The sequence below is a fragment of the Meleagris gallopavo genome, chromosome 28 (assembly GCF_905368555.1).
Source record: "Meleagris gallopavo chromosome 28, MGAL_WU_HG_1.1, whole genome shotgun sequence".
In the NCBI taxonomy this organism is placed as follows: domain Eukaryota; kingdom Metazoa; phylum Chordata; class Aves; order Galliformes; family Phasianidae; genus Meleagris; species Meleagris gallopavo.
In genome coordinates this window covers 924,989-939,934 of record NC_139431.1, presented here as the reverse complement: position 1 = coordinate 939,934, position 14,946 = coordinate 924,989, and the positions used below count along the sequence as shown (strand labels likewise).

At 51.9% G+C, this 14,946-nt stretch overlaps 1 protein-coding gene across 2 annotated transcripts in view; it reads right to left on the bottom strand.

Moving 5' to 3' along the window:
* Nucleotides 1-14,946, bottom strand: part of PPFIA4 (PPFI scaffold protein A4) — a 43,877-nt gene that overhangs the window by 26,752 nt on the left and 2,179 nt on the right. The gene's annotated exons all lie outside the window — the stretch shown is intronic.

Sequence of the window (14,946 nt, the reverse complement as noted above, 5' to 3'; positions counted from 1 at the left end):
TACCTTCTGTGCAGGAATACGAGGTGGGGGTCCCACAGCTGGCTGTCCCACAGCCTCTGCCTTATAGATGTAAGCATCTTGGCAAAAAGGAGTCTTATCCTAGGGCTAGACCCTATCAGGTTGAGTACAAAACCCATACGGAGTGGCTTTCATATCCTGTCTCACTGCTGTGCCTCTCTCTGCCTGTGGGTTGAGAATGGAGAAAGCGCGTCTGTGCCATGGAAAGCCAGATGTCCCCAAGCACACTGTAATGTGAATGGCAAAAGCAGCCCCATGGCTCATCCCCCCCCCTGCTGCTGGAGAGGAAGTGAAGGAATTAAGGCGTGAATTAAGAGACATCAATCAGCATAGAGCAATGAGCCTCATGGGTGAAGCTTTGAGGGAGCTCAGAGAGGAGAAATGCTGCAGGGAGTGACCGGGACATAAATCTGATGGCAGCGATGATGGGATGGAAATGTATCCCAGCTGCAAGAGAGACTCACATGGCACGAGGAGACTGAGACAGCCGTGGTGGCTCCTTGTACCCCATAGAGGGAATCCAAGGGGCTGGACTCACGGTGCAGGAGGAGGTAGGTGCAGATTTACCCCATACATCACCCAAGGGTACATTTTCCCAGTCCAGCAGGTACAGGTGTTATGGAGGACCTGCACTATGACATAAGTTCTGCTACAAACCTCGACAGCTGGAGAGGCAGGGATGAGCCTTTCTAGCACCACAAAACACTGCCAAAGCCCCTCTGAAGGGCACAGGTGGGCAGCTAGCACGTCTGTTAGGGCTCTACAGCTGCCCCATGACACCGGTGCACCAGCAGCAACCCTCTGCCAGTGGGTTTCTAGCAGCTAAATCCACGATGATGCTTTGTCACCTCCAATCACTGCTTTGGAAACATTTGAGCCACGTGGAACTATCTCCTGACTGAAAGCTACACACATCTCAGGACTGGGAAACACCCCCTGCACCATGCAGGCATTGGTCATGTCCACAACCACTGCAGACACACACTGACACTTCTTTAGTCCAGCATGATTAGCATGGAATCCAGTAACATAAATCCTGCTGGAGCAGCCAGGATGGCAGCTGAGGAAAGGAGAAGTCACCTCCTTTGGATCCATCCATCCTCCCACTCACAGACTTGGGAGTGATTATTCTTGGATTATTTCTGGATTCAGTCATCACGGCTCAAATCAGAGCAACAGCAAAGCCATGGTCCCCAGAGCAGCGCAGCTAAAGAGAAGGATTGTCATCCAGGGTTCTTCTGTTGCAAAGGTTTTAGCTGTGATGCTGAGCGATGAAGCCGGATCCAAGCTGGGTTTGATATCTGCTACTGGGGCTGAAGTCTGCTTGTGAACAACAAAAAGCTGAGCGTGCAGGGATGTGCACAAACACAGGGACATGCACATTTGCAGGGAGCTCATCCCAAGTGTCAGCTCACACCCTCCAGAGATGGCTTTGTTCAGGACAGACCTCCTCAAAGCACTGGATTTTCTCCATTCTTCAGCAGGAATAGAAAACCTCTTATTTCCATTCACCTTCTCCTCCATGTGAAGCTTAGCATTTCTCAAGCAGATCTGAATGCCCAGAGAGCCACTTTTAAGCTCCAGGGTCACTGATGTGCACTACCACCCACAGTGTTGCACACTTGCCCGTGACTCCAGCAGCATCAGGGCAGACCTGCTGTAAAGGCAGCCCTTTACTGCTGGATGTCAGAGGGCTCCAAGCCTGCTTGCAAAATACTGCCTGCGAATCTCAACTTTTCAACTGTATCTGCTAAAACCACGTAAATGCCACTGCCTGGGTTTAGAGGGCCTTATCTGATGGGATAATCATTGGGTAGAGGAGTGGGGATGCGAGGAGACAGCTGGTGAACTGAGAAAACAGACACTGAGCAGCTCTAGCATTTTGCTGGGTATTTTTAGCCCTGCAGGGCTGCCAGGCACAGCCTTGCTGGAAGCAGGTTTGTTGCCGGTGAAAACGTACTTTCTTTACTACCTCTCCCCCAAAACTATGCATTCCCTACATTTTGCTATGGCAAATCAGCACAGCCAGGCACTGCCTGCTTGGGGAGGATGGTTTGCAATGACAAAGCCCAGATGTGGAGCAGCTGATGGAGAACAGGGGCTTGTTTTTTTTTTTTGCCTCCGGGCTGCTTATTTGCTCAGTGTGACCTGTGGCAAGCCAAGCTGGCAGTGAGATGCTTGGCACCCACCCGGTGCCCTCACTGACAACCCAGGGATACACTGCCTTCTCTTACATCAGGGAAAGAAGCACTCCCAGCATCTATCCACGCAAGCAGAGACAGCCTTGTGGCTTTCCTCTGAACGGCTTCGCTCTCATCTCAGCCCTGACAAAGGAAAGGGAAAAAAAAAACCCTCCATGGTTCTGTCAGCAAGATCATCACCCCAGCAGGCAGCTGGCAAAGCGGGTTTCACGCGCACCTCGGAGGCAACAAGCTCGTGGAGATTGATCATCCCATAAAAACGTCAGTTTGATCTTTTCCACTCCTAGAAAATCCTCGTCAGCTGCCCAGCCTGCCCTCACAGGAGCAGCACAGCACAGCCCACACCGACCCGCTGCTCGCAGAGCCCAACGTGAGGGTGGCTGCCCCTCCATGGTGCCCACCACCCTGTGCCCACTCCTTTGGGAAGAAGGAGGAGATGATGCTCTTTTGCTGCAGGCTTTTCCTTGCGGCGCTTCCTTTTTTCACCTCTTCCTTGTGATGCCGTGTTAAACAGACGCAGGGTCATATCCTGCAAGCATCCTGCTGGTGGCTCAAGTCCTTCCCAGCCTCACTGGAGCTGAATGCCGCTTCAGAGCAGCCATCCCTGACCCATGGGACAGCTCGTGGACAGCAGAGCATCACAGGACCTCACGGACGTCTCCATCCACAGCTCTGCCACAGGGCCCACCTTCACTGGGAGATGTGTTAATTACAGGCTGAGAAAATGGAGATCACTCCTGCACATGAGACAAATGGGATGCTGAAACGCCCTGGCTCAACAGAGCAAACTGTCATTGTCAGCATACAGCCTGGAGATGGAAATCTCTACTCATGCTGGGTGTCTGAGACGCCTTTGCCATGTGCTCGTGCAGGCAGCGGGCTGGGATGTCACCTCCGGAGGCATTTCTCCCACAGCAGAGCTGCTGCTTGTGGCATGCTGTCCAGATGGGGCTTGTCTGCATTGGAGACAGCTGGCTGAGTCCTGCAAGGAGCTCCCCGCATCCCTCTCCAGCCTCATGGGCTCCAAAGGTCCCTCTCCATCCTTCCTTTCCTTGCCATGCTCAGGCACAGACCCCCACCTCTATGCTCCACGGGTTTCTTACAGCTCCCCAAACCTCAGCAGCACAATGCACAAACTCAAGCCCTGGCTTCTCCATTCTGGAGGACGTGTAGGAAAACTCTTCATTTCAATAAGAAAACCAGCAGATTCAGTCTCATCCCAGCAGCTCTCACAGTTCCTTACATTTACACCCTCGCTTCAGAGGAACCACTGGGGTACACTGTGGCCTCTGGGACCTCCAATAACTGAAGAAGGACAAGGAAGACCCAATATACAATGAGGCCCATATGCTGGTGGCATCTCCACATTCCACACTGCAGCCCTGCTGATGGCAGATACTGCACAGATTGCACTCAGCCGTTGCCAGGGACAGCCTGTGGCCAGGACACCCGGGGACAATGAGGGAAATGGGGCATTCTGGCTAGAAGTAAGGTGCCAATTTTTTAGCAGTAAAAGATTGATTCACATACTGAAGGGTGAGATGGTTTTGCACGTGGAGAGTCGCCGCTGCTGAGATCTGTGCTGTGTGTAATTGAGACAAGGTGTAGTGGTGCTTGCTATCTTTTCTATCTGGTCCTGGCAGGAGATGTGGCAGGTTTGGACCCTGTCTTGGAGGTGGCAGGGATGCAGTGAGTGGCTCTAAAGCACAATCAAAGGATCCAGCAAGCACTAAGAAGACAGCAACTACCAGCATCTGACTTTAATGCTCACTCCTGCTCTGAAGGCTTGCTTGAAACCCACAAAGCTGTTCCCATCCTCAGCCTTTGCTTGCTCTGAGCTGCTAACTCAGAGGAGAAACAAGGAGGAAACATGTCCAGATCTAGCTGCTTCTTTGCAGTAAGTAAGTGTTAGTATTCCACTGATATTTATAGTTCCCTGTGGGAGGGGAGGCATTACACACAACTTCCAGCGGGTATTTTCAGAAAGCCACCTGCTCACCACCACTGTGCACAAACACCATTGTTCTGCAATAAAAAAGTTCATCAGGTGATGAGCTGAAATCTCTGCCACGTCCTCTGGGGCTGACATGGGATGTGTGGGGTAGGGGATGGTGAGCACCCCAGCAGGGGCTGGAACCACATCTGAGCTTAGCCACCTGTGCCAATATGCAGGATGATTCTGCTTGGAGAGCATCACATCGGTCATGTTATGCTCCCTGACTTAGTTTCCCTGCTTATGGATGCAAATTGGGCAGTCTGCCCCCACCTGACCCCAGAGAAAGGCAAAACCTGTTTGTTGCTAGGAGCAATCTTGCATGGGAAGGGATGCTAGGGTAAAGACACCAACAGGGACTGAAGGACAGAGTCAAGGGAGTGACACTGACTGCAGGTGGGACTCAGAGTGGTGGCTGTGATTTCACGTGGGGGTTTTGCCATGGGCACATCCCTCCTGCCACTGTGACATTTGCAAGGAGGAGTTATTTCACCCAGGAGCCCGACACCCCAGAGCTGGGGCTGTCCTCCTTGCTGCCAAACCAGCACCCACGTGTGCTAATTTATTCAGCAACTGAGGAAGAGCTGCCAGCACAAAGGGAGCTGCTGAAATCTGCACCGGGGTTGCAAAGCCCTGAGAAAAGCCATGGCGGAGCCTCATCACTCAGCCAGGCATTGGCACCCATATCACAGCCAGCAGCTGGGGCTCATGGCACGGCCCTGGGCACATGGGGGGCTGCAGGCTGGAAGGAAACCCAGCTGCAAACACAACCCAACACATCTCCACACCCAGGAGCATCGTCCTCACCTTTGAGCATGGGCTGCACACTTGGAGTGGCGTCGAGGAAAAGCCAGGGAGGTAATTAGTGAGCCAGAGTGGCAACTTGGGCTTTTAATGTGAAATTTGGGAACTACTGGCTCATATTCAGAGCTAGCAGCGGGCAGACTGGGGAAGTGCCCAGTGCTGCTGGCTCCGGTTTGGACTGCGGCAGACTTGGGAACACATCCCTCAATCTCACTCTAGGGGCTTTCACAGCCACTGCAACCTGAATGGGAAAGCAATGCTCCAAGAGCACGACCCACACCACTGGGAAGCCTCCAGAGCTCAGCACTTCACCACCACTTCAGCACACAAGTAGAGATAGAGGCAGTGAGACCCCAAGCCTTCCTTGTGTCTCCATTCCACATCCAGGGGCTTCCCCAGGTGCGTGAGGACACCACTTTATCCCACTCTCCCCAGACATGGGAGATTTTAGTTCTTTCTATCCAAGAAGAACGCCAGCATTGTGGCTTAGGCTCTGGATGGCCCCAGCCAAAGTCATCTCGGACAGTTTTGGTAACTCAGGGATGTGGGGGCTCCCACTGCATTCATCCTCTGTGCTTTCCCTTCCTTATGCAAAGTACATGCTGACACCATTCTCCTCACGGCTTTCGTTTCAGCAAGTTGTTTAATCTATTTGCTGATGGCAGAGCAAACATTAACCGCTTTTCACCCAGCTACAGACACTCCTTGGTGGGGAGCAGAACCCAGCATCGCGCTCAGCTCAGTGCAATTGGGCACCAAGATAACGGGGCCAGATCCGCACAAGGACAGCCCTGTGGAAACGACCTCGAGGATCCCTGCAAGGCAGAGAAGGTGCAGGCAGCCGGGTGTCAGCTCCTGGCACCGCATCCCTGTGGTTTATGGCAAGTGACACAGGCAGAAGCAGCCGCACGGGGACATCTGAGGACAGTGACATTTAAAAGGCAGCCAGGGGCAAGGCACAGACACTGGAGTTCTGTCTGCCTCTGTCTAACCCACATTGAGCAAGTCCACGTCTCCAACCCACCCTCTTCATTAAACACAATTAGCCCACAGACAGAGCTTGCTGGCACACAGCTTGCAGGCACAGCACAGGGGCCACGTGCCGGCCCCAGCCAGGCAGCGCCGCCCATTTCAAGCCTGGTTTCTTGCAAGAGGGAATTATAGGTGGTGACTCTGCCTCTGCACATCCCCAAATGTCTTGTGGCACGGGCTCGCCATGCCACTGAAGTGCGCATCCCAAAGGTGCTGTGTTTTGGGAATTGATTCGAGAAGGGAAATCCACATCGTTGTCCCTTAAGGGAACAGTGGAATCAGCTCAATCCGTATTAGCCACCAGAGAAACCACCCAGAGCACCTCAAAAATACCCAAGCATGGGAAAAGCTCCACTTGGAGCTCACTCCTCATGGATGGAGTCCAGGAGGAAATGATAACAGCACGGCTTCCTCCAAAGATCCCAGGGTCTGGAGAAGATGGGGAAGAATAAATCGGGCTTTGTGAACATCACCAGCTTTCAGCAGAGCCCCAATGGCTTTGCCCAGCTCCTCTCACTCCCTTCTTGCTCTCTCTATTAACCAGCACCTCCTGCCCCAGCTAACAATCTCCAAGTACCCCATCAGGGATAGAGGTGCCATAGGGCAACTGGTCCCTTGAGATGTCCCCAGAGAGGCAGAAGATGATGCTGGCATCATCTTTGGGGCATCAAAGGAGAAGTGAGTGTCCTCCAACTCACATGAACTCCATGCCCAGTCAAGCAGAATTGGGAAAGTTTTCCCAGTGAACCCATCACCTATCCTGCTTGGCACGGCCCCAGTGGTGCCTTTGTCCTCATCCTCTGCACCAGCACCTGGTGTGGTGGAGCTCAGCACAGAGCTGTATGAGCAGAGAGTGGGAAATTGAAAAGCAGCAGAAGCTCCAAACTGAGGGAACTAACATGAAATTGCTCCAGAAAGCATGCGGACTGTCATGGTTTGCACTGGGGCAGCGGCTCTCCTCTGTGCCAACAGAGCTCACATCTGAGCTTTTATCATCACAAAAAGCAGCATTTGTTCAGCTCAATTTCCAACTCACTCCCTCTTAAAATGTCAGCTCTGTGGAGCTAAGCTAACACAGTGAGATCTGCATCCTTACCAGTGTGCCCCAGGTGTGCATCCACCATGCACAGCCCTGCAAGGCCAGCCCCACAGCTCATACCCCCATCCTTCACCAGGCCTCAAGCTGTGCCTGGGTCACCCACAAATGGTGCAGAGGCAGTGGCTCAAACCACTCTGTTGTCACATTTCTTTCATCACCCAAAGGATATGAGGTGGTTTCCATACTTTCCCTCTGCCTGAGGAAGGCTCCTGTGGGCACTCAAAACATGGAGGTCAGGAAACCTTAAAATGCTTGGAGGATGGATGGGGGATGATGGTGAATCCAATGATGGGTGCCTTCTCTATTGAACATGTGTAGCCCAACAAAGCCCACGAGCCGAAAGGATGCATGTGGGGTTGGGGCAACAGTGAAGTGGGTTTTGGAGGATGCTGTGAACTCTGTTTTAAGACTGTCTGAAGTGGCAATGCTAAGTCACAGCTTGAAGCAGTGATGGAACACCTGGTGGGAAAGCAGGGCCAACCCAGGAGAGCTCAGGTGCATGCAATGCTGCTGAGTGATAAAGGGGTGGAGCCAGGATCCACCCCTTCCCAGACCATATTTAAGGGCTGGCAGTGTAGGTAAGCAGATTTTGTTGGAGATTCCTGTATACCTGAAGCCCTTCTGAAGGTAAGCAACTTCTTTCCTTTATTTCTATACCTACAGCTGTTGCATTTGGGCAAATCCTTACTTGCTGCAGCCTGAGGCCTTGCTGCTCTGCTGCTTGTTGCTGCACTTTCCATTGCATTACACTGTCATAACACCAAGGGAGTCTCAGGAATGAGGGGAAGAGTGTGCAGGTATCTGGCCAATGCTGTGAGGAAGGGAGCAGCACCCCAGGAGCCCTGCAAGGATCAGAAATGTTATTTCCTTCAGTCTCTTTCTACAGGCAAGCCAAGCGCAGCAACTAAGATGCTTTTTAGTGAGTTTAATTACCACATTTGCAGGCAGTTTTAAGCTTCTGTCTTCTTTATAGTATGGATTTGGATCCTAGACATCCTACAGCGCCCAGTTCCTGCTGATTTTAGTGCAAGTGAGCCAGCTATTCCTGCCCAGCTCCATCAGCAATAGCCTAGGGATAGCTCATCCCTAAGCAGCCTGTCCCCAGGACCTGTGTGACCACTGCAGTGCTGCAGTCCCTCCAGGCAAGACAGGGGAAAACATAATGAGCCAGATGTTGGTGGGATGCTCATCCAAGCAGAAGTGGCTCCAGTAGCACGCTCTGCTCTGACCTTCCCAGGCTCAGATGCTCCCTGTGGCCATCAGCCCACCTGAGATGACCTTTACCTACTGTGTGATGTGGGGATGTTGGATGGGTGCTCAGGATACGCACACTCAACTGACAGAGCTCCCTGAATTGTCTGCACGAGGAAATACACCAATTTATCTAATTTTGGAAGGGGTTTGGGTTGGACAGCTGTAAGCCCTTCCCTGCTGTCGCACAGTGGATCAAGGCCATCTTGTTAGAAGTGAAACTTGCTGCTGTGTTTCACCTTGCTAATATCCACATCAGAGCCTTTGCCAAGCCTGAGAGATGAAAATAAGGGTCAAATCTTCCGGAGACATGGAGGAATCTAGTTCCTGAGTCCCAAGAACTGAATATATCACAGATCAGCTCTCCCCATTCCCTGTGCATCATCTGAGCATATGGTCATCCTCTAGCTCAATATGCTCTGGGGAACCTGAGATAAGACAAGAAGGCTTCTGGGTCAACCTTGGTCTTGTGGAGGGGAACAGATGGGTTTTCTGGTGGGCCTGACATCCTGAAAAGCAATTACACATGAAGACATCCCCAACAGACTATGATGTGCTCTGGCCCAGGGCCCAAGTCATCGTGGGTTTGGATTTTAATTAGGCCCGTTTTGGGTATCTGTTCTGTACTTCCCTCCAGATAATGATTTAATTATTAGAGACATGTCTTCAAATTAGCAGCTTCCTCAGTGGATTATTCAGCTGGGATCTCCTCAATTACAGTGCCCATCTCGCTGCCATTAAAAGAAGAGGCAGGAAAACACAAACGAAAACTGAAACTTCCTGGAAAGGGAAACCACGCAGGCATCCACCTGCTGAGCAGGGGCCACTGCCAAGCCCTTTTCCTCCCTTTATCTTTATCTCACAGTGGATTAAGAAGCCTAGCTCTAAAACACATGCTGAGTGCTTGTGTGGTGCAAGACCATGGATGGCAAAATGGCTGCTTGTGTCCTCCTGTCACTGAGCCTTGGTGCTCAGCAGACCACAAGCAGGTGGGGAGTCCAAGGGTGAGAAGGAGAGAGTGATAGACTGTAAGGTAGGACCCCAAACTACTTCCATCTAGTAGGATGGCATGTCTGGTGGTCCCCAAGGAGAAAGGAGTTAGGGAGACATGGTGAGGACCCCATTTACTGCCCATGTTGGAGCCTCCCAGCCAGCTCCCTGTTGGGAATTACTACAGGGGGAAGGGGAAGGTAGGTGATGGTGGGAGAAAGCAGAAGATAAGGTACAAGTCCTGACAGCAAGCCAGACCTATTCCTTGGGCAGTGGGCCCAGGCAAGGATGTGCCAGGCTCCAGCAAGGCTCAGGCTCAGGGATGAAGGATGGAAGAGAACAGCAGTGCTGGTTGCAAAAAAGAAATACCAGACAGGCAGAGTGAAGGACACAGCACAGTGATGGTGAAACCTTCAGAGTGTAGCTTGACAATATGCCTTAGTGCCAAAGAGCGGTAACTGATCCACAGAACAGCCAAGTTCTGACTAAATCACCAAGAGATGAGCTGAGCACCTTTGTGCTGTGGGCTGCAGCAAGCTCTTAGGACCTGACATGACCCCTCTTGCCATGGCAGGCCAAGGAAGGAGAGGATGTGCACATGTAGCTCCACATCCCTTGCCACAAAGCTCCATCCACACAGTGAGAATCTCTTTGGTCCTTTTCTACCAAAGCATGTGAGCTTTTGACTGCAGGAGCTGCAGGATTTTACACCCTGGTAGTTCTGTGACTCCCATGCTACAGCCAAGGAAGTGGATTTTGCAGCAGTTGCTGGAGAAGCACAGCCGCCTCTCCCTGCTGCAATGAGAGCTGGGTCTGCAGTGGGAAATCTGTGCTGGCTCCTCTGTCACTGCAGCTCACAGCAGCTTAAACCGGCTGCAGCTCCTGCTGCTGCAAGAAGAGCCCTCGAGCACAGCCATCCGTGAATCTGCATCTGGAAACACAGCCTGGGTCTCTCAAAATGAGCCCATCGCCCTATTTTTGTGAGGCTACAGCAGCCCCCCTCCTCTGGTTCCCTGCCTGAGCACACAAAGCAGCTGGGCAGTAAAACAGCTGGGTGATGCAGCCTGTTTCCCAGCTAATAGGGCTGGGGGCACAAAAGCCAGGCATTGCCCGTGTCTGTCTGTGTCTGTCCACCTCTCCTGTGGTTCGCAGGCCTGGCAGAGTTCTGAGCTCTCTCTCCCATTGGATTTGCTATGAGACCATCGTGCCAACATGAGCCATTTCATTTCCTTGAGAAACTGGGCTAAAGAAGATGGGAGTGGAAGTGACACAAAAGAGAGAGAGGATATTCATTAACCCAATAAAACCTCCTGGAATATGATAACAGCAGCAATAACAGACACCTCCCCTCTGGCTGAGGACAAAGAAAGGCTTCCTAGTATGAAGAAAAGGAAGAAAATTGGAGTGAAAGAAAGGAAATGATGTCTGAAATGTCACATGTTATTAAAAAGCCTTTATCTAGGGGAGAAATGATGAGCGATGAGAATGGGGATATGATGGGAAGCTGAACAGCTGGAGAATGAGTGGGATGGGGAGGAAGCATCCAAGCGAGGCTCTGCTGGCCCCTGACAGCCACACAGTGCCTATGGCAGAGGGCCAACTTCTGGAGGCACACATGGGGCTGTGCAGTGAGGAGGGAAGGGCAGCAGCCATGGGGAGCCCCATCACAGCCTCGACCCACGCAGATCAATGAGCCCCACAGAGCTGCTGTGATTGCCCTGTGCAGCATTATCAGCCCTGCTCCCTGCCACCCCTGGGCCACACTACTGCCATAACGTGATGTGATGTCCCTGCCCTGCAAGTGGATGCTACCACGCTTTCTCAGGGCACCATCAGCACAGGCAGGAACCCACACCTACCGGAACCATGAGCTGAGAAGCAAATGGAGCAGCCCCTCCAGCTTCCCCAGGAGCAGTGGGACCGAGGTGCAGGTTCTGTCCTACCACCCCAGGAGCTGAGCTGTAGCACACACAGCCAGGCAGAGCCCCAGCTGGTGCCCACACCAGGTGAGCGTGGCCTCATGTGGCCCCAGCTTTTCAGGCTGATGGCCAAGGAGAGGAGCGTGTGGACTGGATCAGTGTCACGCAGCATTGCGGGCTCTCCGGCTCCCGCAGCAGTGAAGGCAGCTCCGGTCCAGCCCAGGAAGCTCAGCCAGAGCTGCTCTGGTTCTTCCAGCACAGACACAAAGTCCCTCTCCTGCTCATGCTGCTGAGATGAGCCAGCCCTCCCCAGCCTCTTCGGCATCTTGCAGGCAGCGAAGCGAGGAGATCTGCAGGCAGGAGTGGCTCAGACTTCCCACTGCAGCCTCCCTGCTTGGCATCGCTCTCTGCTGCTTCCCTGCCAGCTGTGTTTGTGGGTAACACCCCCAAGGGGAGACCCTGACATGTACAAAGCCAGCTCCCACCCAGCGAGTGCTGGAAGCAGGCACACGCATGCAGAGCCTTGCCTCGACTCTGCTTTAATATGCATGCAATATGGCCAGAGCTGCTCTGAATCTGACAGGATTCACTTTTCAGAAGAGAACAAGCGGCAGCCAGCAAACCGCACGCATCTCCCTGTCAGAGCAAGGTTGGGGCAGGCAGGGTGCTGGGAGCTATGGCTGCACATGGGATGGACTCTTTTGAACTCAGACATCATCTTCAGAGCATGATATGGAAACAACAAAGCTATCACAGCGGCCGCTGTCATCTCAGCATCCTCCCAGAGCTGCCAGTCTGCACCAGCTGCAGCCTAACTGGGTACCAGCATTACCAGCACTCATCCTGTGCCCAGGAGTCCTCCCAGATGCACCACGTGTGTCACCGTATGTCTGGAAGCTCCTTCTTCCAGAGGATCAGCCTCAACCCAAGCTGATGGTGAGTGAGGTAGAGGGAGACCACAGCTCACCTGAACACGACCTGCAGCACCTCATGCTTTGGGGAGGAGGGGCTCAGGCAAACCCCCACGTGTGCCATAGCTGCTGCTTGATGGAGACATTTCTCTTTCCTCCTCCCCAGCATCAAAACTTGGATGATAATCACTGGATTGCTGCCATCGCTTTGGGGCTGCCATATTAAAAAAAAAAAAAAAAAAAAAAAGGGTTTTCATTTGATCATCTGCTTGTAGTTAATTTAGTTACAAGAGTTTTGCAGTGATCATTTTTGGAGATGGCAATCAGAGCATCTCTGCAAGCAGAAATGGCTATCGCTCCCCATCTCCTTTGTGTTTACGTGTATATAAAGACATTTTGTCTCCTAACATGAAGCCAAAATAAGCCCCAGCATTGCTGATCACTGCACGGCTCTTCACGAGCGCCAGTGTTGCTTTCAAATCACACGTCGTCAATAAATCTAATTCTAACTGCCCTGCAGCAAATGGCATCAGCCTGCACTTTGAGATCTCTCCCACACGTACTCCTCTGCCTAAAAATACCAGTGCTTTAATTCTCAAATGACTTGGCTATTGTACAGCCACCTTTTTTTTTCTTTTTTTTTTTTTTTTAATATATATATATTGCTGCATGGCTCGGTACAGGACATCTGTTATGCTACAAAGGGTGAAATTCTGCTCTTGAGATCCGGTGTTTAAATAATGTAACAGCTCTCAGGGTAAAATGAACACTGATTCCTTTTGCTCTGTGTGCTGTGAGGTGTCTCACTTAGGGGTGTTTGGGGAAGCAGAGACCAGGAAGGGAAACTCATCCCTGACGTCTCACCTCTGCATCAACCAAAATATAACCCAAAACTCAACCCACTGCCAAAGAGAATGCCAGTTGTCTCTGGTGAGCATCCCAAACATGCTGGCAGCACTCAGCCAGTGCTGTTTCTGCCTCAGGACAGAGCACACACATGGATCTCAGACAGACAGCATGGAACAGAGCAAGCCCCTTCTGGATCTGGGCTGGAAGAAAAGACAACTTTTATCAGGAAAGATGAGTTTGCTGGCCAGGAGAGCTCAGCATTAAACGCTGACAGGGCTAAGATAAGCCATGTTGTTGTGCTCAATGATAGGAGACTGTAGAGCCCTTGCTCTGCCCTCAGCATCCTGAAGATGCAGGCATCCAGCATTGCACTGCCAATGAGGAGGAGCAAGGACAGCAACTGTTCCCAGGCAGATGGGAATCTCCAGGACTTCCGCTCATCAGCTCTTCAACAGAACCAGCTCTTCCAAGTGGGAAAGCAGTTCCCAGCATTTGGTTTGCCATGGGTCCTTGAGGGGCTGTAGGTTTGCACAGAGTGCCACCCGAACCCAGGTACGGGGCAAACCCACAACCTGGCCAGGTTCTCCCATGGATGGATTTCAAGGCATGGTGCTCCATCTCACCTCAGGGATGTTGGGTTTGGACCCATCCCCAAAGGACAGGAGAGCACAACCTATATGCCTGGCTGTGGGGCTCTGGTTGCTTTGAACTCCATGGCAGCTCACAGCACACTGAGCCACCCAGGTGCTTTATGAGCTCTCTTCCAAAATGAAAATGTTATCTCACCTGGAGAAATCACACTCTCACAAGGTACTCATGTGTATGTGGGACAACTTGGGACCAGAATAACTTCACTCCTGGCTGATCAACGTGTGAATAAATGTGCCTCAGCCAAAAATAACCTCTGGACCTTTTATCACTCCTTCCTGCAATACGCTTGAGGGGGGGAAGCCAGAAAGAGGCTGAGATCTGGTCAGTGAGTACAGCTGCCAGGCACTGGATTACAGGGGAGATTAACTGGATGTTTGAGGGTGTAAACTTTGTACGAGCCCATCTTTCTCCTCACTGTCTGCAACCCCTGGCACCAAAAGATCTTGGATAGGGAATAGCACCAGGCACCACCAGGAAGATTAAGGGCTTGGGATCAGGTTTATGACACATATATTAATGCCTTGGCAAGGCTATAAACACCCTTCCTCATTTTGGAAACCTGAAAGGCCAGGCTTAGGAGGAGAGGCTCCATCCCGGGATGCAGCACACTCACAAGGCTTCTGAAGAGGTAAGAAATGGGGGAGCATTATGGCTGAGCATCACTCCTTTTCTACAGTCCCAACACCCAGCCCAGCCCTTGCCTCTTGGCTACAGAACCCTCTGGGCACTACAGTGCATTTATTCTGCCCCACCACATTTTCCACATCTCAAACGATGATAGCAGGAAAGGTAAAACCCATCTGTAATTATGAAGACAATTCATTTCTACCGAGAAAGGGTGAAAACCAAAGCTTTAGACCAGCAGCACACCTGGCAGATGAACAGCAACGTGTGACAAATCCCTTCTCCCCCAGGCTGACCCATAGCACCCAGGCCACTGCTTCTCTCTCCTGGATGCTGAATGCCCTCCCTGCCGCACATTTCCCATTTAAAGGAACCAGCTGCACACTGCTGAAGAGGTTGCAGTGGAGGGAGGCATCACATCAGGCAGCAAAACGCCCTGGGAACTGCCCTCTCCTGGAAATCATTTGCAATGGGCAGGATGAGGAAAAAGAGCTCTCATTTGTCGCTTATTTTCTTCCTTTTTTTTTTTTTTAATGCAATTAAAGGCAGCCACCCAGCCGGCGCATCCTTACGCCTGCTAAGAGAAGCGTGGAAGAAATTGAAA